Source organism: Rutidosis leptorrhynchoides, chromosome 1, assembly GCF_046630445.1.
Source record: "Rutidosis leptorrhynchoides isolate AG116_Rl617_1_P2 chromosome 1, CSIRO_AGI_Rlap_v1, whole genome shotgun sequence".
Lineage (NCBI taxonomy): Eukaryota > Viridiplantae > Streptophyta > Magnoliopsida > Asterales > Asteraceae > Rutidosis > Rutidosis leptorrhynchoides.
Genome location: NC_092333.1, coordinates 395,679,072 through 395,689,697, shown reverse-complemented (window position 1 = coordinate 395,689,697; position 10,626 = coordinate 395,679,072).

Here is a 10,626-nt window from a genome sequence, read left to right as displayed (position 1 = left end):
CTATGGTTGAATTATCGAAATCGAATATGCCCCTTTTTATTAAGTCTGGTAATCTAAGAATTAGGGAACAGACACCCCAATTGACGCGAATCCTAAAGATAGATCTATTGGGCCTAACAAACCCTATCCAAAGTACCGGATGCTTTAGTACTTCGAAATTTATATCATATCCGAAGGGTGTCCCGGAATGATGGGGATATTCTTATATATATGCATCTTGTTAATGTCGGTTACCAGGTGTTCACTATATGAATGATTTTTATCTCTATGTATGGGATGTGTATTGAAATATGAAATCTTGTGGTCTATTGTTACGATTTGATATATATAGGTTAAACCTATAACTCACCAACATTTTTGTTGACGTTTAAAGCATGTTTATTCTCAGGTGAATACTAAGAGCTTCCGCTGTTGCATACTAAAATAAGGACAAGATTTGGAGTCCATGTTTGTATGATATTGTGTAAAAACTGCATTCAAGAAACTGATTTCGATGTAACATATTTGTATTGTAAACCAATATGTAATGGTCGTGTGTAAACAGGATATTTTAGATTATCATTATTTGATAATCTACGTAAAGCTTTTTAAACCTTTATTTATGAAATAAAGGTTATGGTTTGTTTTAAAAATGAATGCAGTCTTTGAAAAACGTCTCATATAGAGGTCAAAACCTCGCAACGAAATCAATTAATATGGAACATTTTTAATTAATAAGAACGGGACATTTCATAACGAATCATGATAACGAATAGTACGTAACCGTAGTGATAATTAGCGACGACGATACTCACCTAGAGTAGTGATGGTAGTAACAAGAAGTGGTAGATAGTAAGGAACACCGGTGTGACACCGATAGTAAGTTGAAACGGTGGCGAATAACAATTTGGGAAACAGAGTTCCCGAACAAGTATGACTAATGAAGTCGGAATTTACGTGTATTACCAGAAAGTGGCAGAATAAGGATTCGTATGACGAAAGTTTGGTACCATTAAGAAGTTTGCCTAAGAATGATTCAAGTATAATGCACAAGTAGTCAAGTAAGTGCTATCTATAGCAAATGTATGTCAGAATGCAATGGCTAACTATCCGATTGTAGTCTAGATTCACTAATGCGTCCTAACGACTCTGTCAGACACACTAATGCACATCCTAGTTCCCTACAACCAACGCTCTGATACCATCTGTAGAGACCGGATAAAATCGTCATTGACGGCGCCGTTAACTTAGGTCCCGTTACGGGGTCGTAATCCCTGTATGAGACACGTTTGACCAAAATTATGTCGCATTCATTTGAAACGTACAAAACTTACAAAGTTTAGTTTACCAATGGGATCGACAACAAGTTTAAGTTTACAAAAGTTATAAAGTGTAAATGAAATAACTTGCGACATAATTAGTTTAAAATCATGGTTGCTATAAATACCGTAAGTATGTATGCTATAAGTTTGAATCTAAAGGTGCTATCACTAGCGTATGCATGTATACTTGACCCCCAAGCAAATAATCAAAGTGTGCGGAAGCATGTATCAAATAGCCATGTATGAACCAGAGAAACATATAGAAAACTGTCAACAAAAATTGTTGGTGAAATCATAGGTGTTTGTAAACGTTGTTTTTGAACCACAAGATTTTGTATTTCCATAACGTTGATTATCTAAATCATTTGCATTCCAAAAGTTTGTTCGCGAGCACCCAATTATCAAGACTTAACTATTTTGCACCCTGTTACGTAGTGTTAGAACATACACTAAACCCGAAAATATATTTCATCCACTAATGGTAGCGAACCGTCCGAATGAGGCTCGTCAAGCCCATGTGATCACATAATATAAGTTCTCGCTTACACCCTGCAAGTGTAACTAATGATAATCGAATTGAGGCTTTTTGTTCTAACTCGCTGTGGAATGTTTGTTTCCGTACTTGTGTTCAAAGTATAAAGTATGTAGTATAAAACTGTATATGTTTCTCATCCCATAATTTAAAAGTATAAAAGTTGTTGAAAGATGGGACTATGATCTCACCTCGAGTGCACGTGTATAAATGTATTTCACAAAGTAAACGTGTGCATGAAAGTTGCTTAGCCTTGACCTAAACAATTAAGTTGTTTCAATTAACCGTTTACGACACAAGGTCGGGCGAAATGTGCTCAATTAGTCCTATGGCTCGTTACGACTCGATTAAATATAGCATGTGAATTACGTTGTCAAGTTTCATGCAAGAATCAAGTATAAAATAAGATTTGAACGATTGCATAAGTGTTTGGTTAAGTTTGACTAAAAGTCAAACTCGGTCAAGTCAAAGTCAACGAAAAAGTCAACACGTTCGGGTCGGGTCCCGAACTATTTTTCGGAGGTTTTTAATCATATATAAGCATGTTAGAACAAGTTACATGTGAATCGGAGGTGCGTATCATAGCAAACATTTTTCGAAATTTGACAAAGTAGGTCAGAAGCTAAACACGGCAAATGCCCCGCCGCGGCCCATGGTGTCGCGCCGCGCCAATAGGCGTGGCCTGGTGCCTGGTCTGTTTCAAAAGTTCAAGTCTCAAACAAACCTCAATTTAGCACAAATCACAAACCGTAAACACTTAGAACACGTATCTTATATCATTGAAAAGCTCTTTTGACAAGGAACACAACTAACCACTTTTCATCAAGCAAAAACATCAATTGCAATAACCGAAAACTCGTCAAATGATCATTAAAGGTTTATATTCAAAGTTTCAAGTTCACAAAATGCATTTTAAGGTTCAGGAACCCAATTCACACACATGATATGCCGTTTTGAAGGTAATGAAACATACATTACAACTAAACACTTACTATTAACATTTCATGGCATTCAAAACCTCGAAAGTTTATTTTAGGTCTATCAAACCCTAACCAAAATTCACAAAAATCAATAATCATGTGTTTGAAGTTTTCTTAATCAACCTACGCATCAAAACGAAGCTAGTGATACTAGTAACACAATTAAAATATGAACTTTAGCATTTAAACAACATTTAATCTTTCATAATGCAAGGTTAAACAAACCCATTTCAAATGTTCAAACTAGTTACTCAAAACAACAAATCGAGCAAACAAAACATATATTCATGTTATACACGAGCCATAGACACTAACTAACATCATTTCAAGTATATAAAATGAATTTAGAGAAAATTTAGTGTTTTTAGAAAGTTACCCAAACTTGATGAAATTGGTACCAAAATGTAGAGGATGAAGAGAGGATCACGAAAATATAATTTGTTTTGATGTTTGCCTCTTGATCCGGATTTAGATGATGATTTTGTGAGTTGGGTGTTTAAGTTCCAAAAATGGAAGTAGAGAAGAGAGAAAGAGGAGGTGGGAGATGAATGAAATGCATGGATGAGAAAGGTGGGTTGACTAGTTGACCTAGTCAACTAGTTTGCTCACTTGACAACTTCGGTCCCTCAAGTTTCAAAGCGGGTGCGTGAATTAACCTAACGAATATTTTCAAAAGCGCTAGAGTAAACAAGTGAGGTTATAATTAATTAACGTGAATATTATGAATGTTAGTCAACGAAAACTACGAATTTAGATAATGGAAGATATTATCTAAAAAAAAGACGGGCGTTAAAATAATTTAACGGAAAAATGCGGGATGTTACATGTTTTCTTTAGTTGCGCAGGTATAGTCAAATGTGAAGTGATGTATCTTTGCTCTGTACCAGATTGTGTTATTTATGAGCTTTGCTATGAGTATTTATATGTGGGAATAAATGTCCCTTTCTTGCCACATTAGAGACAAAAAAGAAAAGGAGACAGAATAGTACAAATTGGTACTATTCTATCGCGTAAAGTCATGCACTCACGTAGTCCCCTCCTTATTCTGTTATTCTGCAACTCTTTGCTGCTTGTACGATTATAGATATTCCGTCCTTTATTCATTGTATCATCTTTTATCTTATTCGGCCTGTGATTTTATTCCACGCCATCCTCTGGTTTGCGCAGTGTTAGTGTGCACAACGTACTTGTATTACAGCATATGTTGCGCGCCATGGGCTCTTGATGTATTTAAATGCGCGATCACGGTTGGAGACCTGAGCATAATGTTAGCGTATTTTATGCGCGTCATTACTTATCCTAGTCATTAATCTGTCTAATAAAGACGTCAAAGGAAAATGTTTACTTAACGACGCAAGCAATTGGAACATCTCGTGCTAGTTTGAATCAAATGAAGAGTTATATCATCAAATGTAACACCGTACATTTGTTTCTTTTAAAATTATATCAGAAGTATTAGAACACATTATATTTAAACATAACATAATATAATATCATTAACAACTACGACCAGTGTTACTTTTACAAAATATTCGTCCAAGAGTAATTATTAAAGACATCAGAGTATCTATAATCGTGTCAAACACAACATGAGCATACCACAACGTTTCCCGTTCTAAAGCATGAATACTCCTAACCTGCAAGGGAAGAAATGTGATGGATTAGCAAAATGCTAAGTGAATGAGATACTGATGTCGTGCGAGGTGTATATAAAATAGCTTTATATTTTACAAGGAAATACTATTAAATACGATACAATTTTACACAAGATATTTATTTATTTATAGAATGGATATACTTAAACCTTGCTACAACACTTATAGGCAGAGTACCTAATCGTACAGTAGTGTAGTTTTTAGTAAGTCCGGTTCGTTCCACAGGGAAAATCTTTAAACAAAGCTTAACGCTATATTAGTTTACTTTTATAAAAATACAAATATATATATATATAAGTAATATTATTATTATAAAGGGGGGTTTTTACCGTTTAATGGCCGGTTTGTCGATTTTAAAACTTTAGTCGCAGTTAAAACCAAATGTAAAATAATAAATAAATACAAGACTTAATTTAAAGCGTAAACTAAATAACGATAATGAAATTGTGATAAATAAAAGTGCGATAAAATTGCGATAATTAAAAAGTACGATAATTAAAAGTGCAATTAAATAACAATAAATAAAAATGCGATAATTAGAAGTGCAATTAAATATAAAATAAAGGAAATTAAATATGAAATAAAAGAATTATGCTTATTTAAACTTCCGTAATCATGATGTTTGACGTGTTGATTTTAGTTTTATGCCAATGGGTTAATTGTCCTTTGTCCTGGATTATTTAATATGTCCGTCTGGTTTTTGTCCATAACAGTCCATCAGTCATAAATATAAAGTGCGAGTGTCCTTGTCAAATTATCCTTATACCCGAAGTTAAATATTCCAACTAATTGGGGACTTAAACTGTAACAAGATTTTAATACTTTATTTAATAATTACACCAGGATGTCGACTGAGTGTAACTCAAGGTTTTAATACTTTGTTAACAATTATGCCAAGTATCCTTGTACATAATTTCACCCCTGTTTTAATAATTCTAGTGGCTATTAATCCATTCCCGTGTCCGGATAAATGAACGATTATTCGTACATATAAATATCCCGCCCATCGTGTCCGATCGAGTGTATATGGTTATTTATAGGGACGTCCAATTGTAAATCTTTATATTAAAATTAACAAACTATCATTTAGTTAAACAAATATAAAGCTCATTAATAGCCCATAGTCTAATTTCCACAAGTGTCGTTCTTTTGTCCAAACCCCAATTATGGTACAAAGCCCAATTACCCAATTTTAATAATTAGCCCAACATCATGATTACTTCGTTTTAAATAAGCATAATAATAACTTAGCTACGAGACATTAAATTAAAAAGGTTGAACATAACTTACAATGATTAAAAATAGCGTAGCGCTACACGGACAGAATTTTGACTTACACCCTTACAACATTCGCTAACATACCCTTATTATTAGGATTTAAAATTAAAATTAAAATTAAAATATAAATATAAATATAAATATTACGTATAGATATAGAGAGATTGATATATTGGATGATAAAAATGATCATAATTCGTTGGGTTTTATAGGGATTTTCGTATTTGGCTGCTCCGCGAGTCGCGGCATTTTTGGCCTCCATACTCCGTAACTCGCGGAGTTCATAATTCCAGCTCACAAAGGTTTGTCTTTTAATTTGCCGACTTTTTATAAATATATTATAATATATATATTAATTTTAAGAATTAATTATATATTATATTATATTTATATACATAGTTAACTTGTAATTTTTAGTCCGTTGCATCGAGCGTTGAGAGTTGACTCTGGTCCCGGTTCCGGATTTTCGAACGTCCTTGCGTGCAATTTAATATCTTGTACTTTGCGTTTTGAATCTTGTACTTTTGTAATTTTGAGACGTTTCTTATCAATAATTGGAACCTCATTGATTGTATTTTATACTTTTGAGCTTTTTGGTCGTTTGCGTCTTCAATTCGTCGAATCTGTCTTTTATCTTCACCTTTTATTATTTAAACGAATATCACTTTTAAATAGAACAATTGCAACTAAAAGCTTTTCTTTCTTGAGGAATAATGCTATGAAATATATGTTCGTTTTTAGCATTATCAAATATTCCCACACTTTAGCGTTGCTTGTCCTCAAGCAATATAGTCTTGAAATACTAGAATCACTTCTTTATTCTTCACACTTTGTACATCAGTGATTTCTATACGGCGGTATAAACAATGGTAGTAACGTTGTTGTTTACAGTCCCATATGACTATAAAAATTTAGATCCATTAAGGAAATTGGATCTTTATGAAAACATTTGATCTTTTGAAAATTAAATCTAGTTTTTACCCTAGATAAGTTTTCTGGAATAACCCTTCACCGGTGTTTGCAAATTCTTTTTGTGGGTTTGGTGGGTTTCAGATTTGAAAATTTTAGCTCAAAACTTGAGGTTTTGTGTCACCCACTTGCTAACCTTGTATTTGGAAAGCAACACGTCCAGTTTACTTGTCCAGTATATTACCTTTCGGTAAACTACCGTCCGGATGTAAAGGAAAGCGTTGAACAAGTAACTGTTAAGGCAATGTCCCCTGACATGCTTTTAATTATGGTCTATAACGTATCGGACGCAATTACTATCCTTGGTAGGAGCAATAGTAAAGCTCACCCTTATGATTTTTCGGTCTGGCACAAGGTCCTGTCTTCGACCATGCTATGCAACCACCGTTCTTACGGTTGACACCCGATTTAGTTCAGGTGACCTAATGAATTCCAGGTGAATTCCTAGGATTTTACGTTCAATGGTAATGAACGCATTGAAAATGGGTTTTCAGAAAATAAATCGGTTTATAATTTGATCAAAATATTTTCTCATTCAAGCTCGAGTTTAGATATCATTGAATTCCATGAGTTTGTAATTCTCAATCTTTAAGGTCAATCTCTAGGATTGAGTAATATCAGGCTTAAAAGCTGATTTTTAATCTTTAAGGAGATTATCCTTTCTGGGGATCTGATTTATTAGTCTTATCAAGCTAATTTGCACGGTGCCTACCCATTTTACGAGATAAATCCTTCTCATGGTTAGGATAAATCTGACCACTTGGTGACCCTGTTTTATGCTGAGGTCCGTGGATTTCCTGCTGATTTTAGTGATGACTTTTCTAGATTTTTCGTCAACCTACAGCTGGTCTGGACGACAACTTCCTGACCTAAATCAAGAAGCGCGTTTCTTTTTCGGAAGACTTTACTTCCTTTTAATGATGGAATTGATTCATCGTGTAGATCCATCTCTTCTTTTCTTTCATCGGGTAAAACAGTTTAGTTTAGTCCAAAGCAAAAGTATTTTCAGTTATTTGTTACAGAAATATGTGACATATGTTTAAGATAACTTGGTAATTTTTCCCACACTTGGCTATTATTTTCCTTTTTATTGCCCTCTATTCCATTTTAAATGAATTCTAACATTTTGGTTTGTTTCTCAATTTATGTCCTTTCCAAGGTAACAATAATTTCGGTGTTAACACCTAGTTTTATCGTTCATAAATATGTATAAACATGATTTTGAGTTCATTTAATTGAAAATTTTGAAAAATTTTACTAGAATTGGGTAGTCAGTATATAAGACTAGGGTTGTTCTTTATTATCAGAGAGCACTAGATTCTAATACAACTACTACTTTACTAGTATTTCTAATGGTAACCAAGTGTATAAAGTAAAAATTTTAAAATCCGAAAGAATTTAACCCCTTCCCACACTTAAGATCTTGCAATGCCCTCATTTGCAAGAAATTAGTAATAATTTAAATTATTGAGGGTGATTTGTGTGAAAATGATTAAATTTTACCAAAGTTTCCAAACATATTGGCGTTTGTTTGCTGAATGATAAATGGTGCATATCATTTGTTCATTCCGTCTTGTTGTTATATCACATTTATTTTGCATCTTGTCGTCAAAATTAGTTGCTTTTGCTGAACTTAATGCCAGTCTTTGAAAATGCGTTGTTTTACCCTGTTGTGTACATAAAATAAACTGCAAACATTTATACATATTTTTGAAGTTTGGTATATTACCCTACATTCAAAAATTATTAAAATCTAATAATAAAATTTAGAAAATTATAAAACTATTAAAAATCCAACATAAGTATTAAATGTATCAACATTACAAATAATAAAATAAAAAAAACTAAGTAGACTAGGGATGATACTGATACCAGAAGGGGTTCCATGCATAACCATATGTGCTATAAAATGGTTCGGCGGGGTTATACGTAGGATACGGTGGTTAGATCTCTATAGACCAGGGAGGGAATATGGGCGATGGAGTAGGAATATAGTTTCTACCTATATGTTGGCAATAAGCTATGATTTGGTTTTGATGAACTTTCCAATCTTCAAATGCTCTATGTCTAGCATTTTCATACTCTTGTGAAGCTATAAACCTTTGCATTTCTGCCATTTCATTTCCCCCTCCTACATTACCTTGCTGTTGGTTTCTCTCAACCTGTGGATGTCTACCATGGTATTGTACTGCGGCGTTATTTCGCCTCTTCAAAACCTTCGCACCATGGTATACATTTAAACCTATTGTATCGCGGGGTTCTGGTTCTTCGACTAATAATCCCCCCCGACTTATATCCACACCGAGATATTCAGCAATCAAAGTAATAAATATACCACCTCCGATTATGCTATGCGGTCTCATCCCCCTAACCATAGCTGATAAATAATAACCCACACAATAAGGTATACTTACAGCGCTTTGTGGGTCTCGAATACACATATGGTAAAACAAATCCTGTTCATTTACCTTTTCCTTATTCTTACCTCTTTGTGTAATCGAATTAGCTAAAAACCTATGAATTACTCTTTACTCTGCTCTATCTATATCCAAATAAGAGTAATTTCCCCCTTTGAATCGGTGATGGCTAGTCATTTGACTCCATACACCATGCATATCAAAATTTTCGTCTATCTTTCTACCATTTAGTATCAACCCTCTACAATCGGCAGATGCTAACTTCTCAGGCGTATATATACGTAAAGCCTGAGCCATGTCTAGTAAAGACATGTGGCGCATCGAACCTCCTAACAAAAATCTAATAAAAGATCGATCGGTTAAACTAGCTACCCGATCATTTATTTCTATACTACATAACAATTCTTCACACCATACTTTATATACAGGTCTACGCATGATGAATAACCGTACCCAATCGTTAAAAGTAGAATTACCATACCTCTGTGCAAGTAATTCCCTAATTGGCCCGGCCAATTCTACAGCTTCTAATGGTCCCCATTCTATGACCCTAGGTACTTCAACAGCTTTAGAATGAAGAGTATGCAAACCCCTTTGGTATTTTGGATAATCTATCCAAAGTCTGTCAAATCTCAAGTTCGGGTGCAAATCTTCCAAGTGCATATCAGAAAATGTCATGACTGGATGAAGTATATCTTGTTTGTTGTAGTTATCCACCTCCTGTTGTTCCGTATTCTCAGCAGGAGCATTGCGAGCTTGGGGTGAAGATTCACCCCTTTCAGTCTGCAAAACATATCAAACACAATTTTTGTGCATCCAAATATGCATTAGTGTCAGCAAAATCATCAATCAAAATAATTACAATGACATGATTAATTTATAACAAACTTAAGCTCATTTTCATATTTTCATCAAATCTACACTTTTTCAAATAAGCATATACGAAAATGTTCATTAAGTTCATAAGCATTCAACTCAAATAACATGTCAAAATAATCATTACTAGCAATTAAACAAGTTTCAAATGGCATTATCTCTCAAAAATCAAGTTCATGAATTTTTAGAGTTGAAAAAGTCCACTTTAATTCTCAAAATCATGTTTAGGCTCAAAGTTTGGATCATTTAACTACCTAAACATGTTACACTACTTAATTTAGCAACAATTCATGACAAAAATCGGCCATAACCTGTTTATATCAAAAAGCCCCAAATTGCTCAAGAACACAAACCCTAGATTACTCAAAATTTGAAGTTTAAGGCTCCTAATCATGTAAATAGCATCAATCTAGGTTATACAAGCATAATACATAAGCAATTTAAGCATAATTACACTAAAAAGCATCAAAATCGAATTGGGTATAAAATTGCTCAAGAACACTAATTTTCGCATTAAATGGTGTTTAGGTGTAGAAATTTACCATTTTTCTTGAGTAATTCCTTGATAGCATCCTTCTCAACATGATTTTAGTAAAAGATTTGATGATTAACGGTCAA